Source organism: Leptonychotes weddellii, chromosome 2 (genome assembly GCF_054177405.1).
Source record: "Leptonychotes weddellii isolate Sample4059 chromosome 2, ASM5417740v2, whole genome shotgun sequence".
In the NCBI taxonomy this organism is placed as follows: Eukaryota; Metazoa; Chordata; class Mammalia; order Carnivora; family Phocidae; genus Leptonychotes; species Leptonychotes weddellii.
Genome location: NC_138370.1, coordinates 12,902,847 through 12,904,826, shown reverse-complemented (window position 1 = coordinate 12,904,826; position 1,980 = coordinate 12,902,847). Strand labels below are relative to the sequence as shown.

General features: G+C 48.9%; 1 pseudogene; it reads left to right on the top strand.

Moving 5' to 3' along the window:
- The first annotated feature begins 205 nt into the window (after positions 1 to 205).
- Positions 206 to 1,775, top strand: LOC102736269 (elongation factor 1-alpha 1 pseudogene; annotated as a pseudogene).
- Positions 1,776 to 1,980: the final 205 nt, after the last annotated feature.

Here is a 1,980-nt window from a genome sequence, read left to right as displayed (position 1 = left end):
CTCACGTGTCAAAAGAAGCACCCTACTAAGGGATAGCCCTTAAGGGCAGACCCTCATTCGTAATTTGCCTGTTTGTTGCCCCCCATCCCCCAGTTCGTACCCCACTGATTACAGTTTCAGTCCGCTCTATTTCTTTACATTAATCTTACCAATGAGACATGAATTTGAGGAATTTTAGCTTTTTCGCAGTGGGTTTGCAGCCAGAACACAGGTGTCATGAAAACCACAGCTCAACCTAAACCAAAATGGGAAAGGAAAATAATCACATCAACATTGTCGTCACTGGACACGTAGATTTGGGCAAGTCTACCTCTGCTGGTCATCTGATCTACCAATGTGGTGGGATCAGCAAAAGAACTGTTGAAAAATTTGAGAAGGAGGCTGCTGAGATGGGCAAGGGCTCCTTCAAGTATGCCTGGGTCTCGGATAAACTAAAGGCCGAATGTGAACGTGGTATCCCCATTGATATCTCCCTGTGGACATTCGAGACCAGTAAGTACTATGTGACCATTATTGATGCCCCAGGACACAGAAACTTTATCAAAAACATGATTACAGGCACATCTCGGGCTGACTGTGCTGTCCTGATGGTTGCTGCTGGTGTTGGTGAATTTGAAGCAGGTAGCTCCAAGAACGGGCAGACCTGTGAGCAAGCCCTTCTGGCTTCCACACTGGGTGTGAAACAACTAATTGTTGGTGTTCGCAAAAGGGATTCCACTGAGTTATCCTACAGCCAGAAGAGACATGAGGAAATCGTTAAGGAAGTCAGCACCTACATTAAGAAAATTGGCTACAACCCTGACACAGTTAGCATTTGTGCCAATTTCCGATTGGAATGGTGACAACATGCTGGAGCCAAAGGCTAACATGTCTTGGTTCGAGGGATGGAAAGTCACCCATAAAGATGGGGTCGCCACTGACACCACACTGCCCGAAGCTCTGGATTGCATTTCTGCTACCAACTCATCCAACTGACAAGCCCTGGCATCTGCCTCTCCAGGACGTCTACAAAATGGGTGGTGTTGGTGCTGTCCCTGTGGACCGAGTGGAGACTGGTGTTCTTAAACCCGGCATGGTGGTCACCTTTGCTCCAGTCAATGTTACAACTGAAGTAAAGTCTGTGGAAATGCACCATGAAACTTTGAGGGAGGCTCTTCCTGGGGACAGCATGGGCTTCAATGTCGAGAACGTATCCGTCAAAGATGTTCGTCGTGGCAGTGTGGCTGGTGACAGCAAAAAGGACCCACCCACGGAAGCAGCTGGCTTCCCAGCTCAGGGGATTATCCTGAACCATCCAGGCCAGATCAGTGCTGGATATGCACCTTGGCTGGATGGTCACGCAGCTCACGTTGCTTGCAAGTTTGCTGAGCTGAAGGAGAAGATAGATCATTTTCTGGAGAAAAGCTGCAAGATGGTCCCAAGTTCTTGAAACCTGGTGATGCTGCCATCATTGATGTGGTTCCTGGCAAGCCTGTGTGTGTTGAGAGCTTCTCTGACTCTCCTGCTCTGGGCCGGATTGCTGTTCGTGACATGAGACAGATGATTGCTGTGGGTCTCGTCAAAGCAGTGGACAAGAAGTCGGCTGGAGCAGGCAAGGTCACCAAGTCTGCCCAGAAAGCTCAGAAGGCTAAGTGAATATTAGCCCCAATACCTGCCACCCACTCTTAATGAGTGGTGGAAGAACGGTCTCGGAACTGTTTGTGTCAATTGGCCATTTTTTTTTTTTTTAAAGATTTTATTTATTTGACAGAGAGAGACACAGCGAGAGAGTGAACACAAGCAGGGGGGAGTGGGAGAGGGAGAAGCAGGCTTCCCACCGAGCAGGGAACCTGATGCGGGGCTCTCGATCCCAGGACCCTGGGATCATGACCTGAGCCCAAGGCAGACACTCATCGACTGAGCCACCTAGACGCCCCTCCAACATCATTGGCCATTTAAGTTGAATAGTAAAAGACTGGCATTGTAAAACCTTCAGAAGGA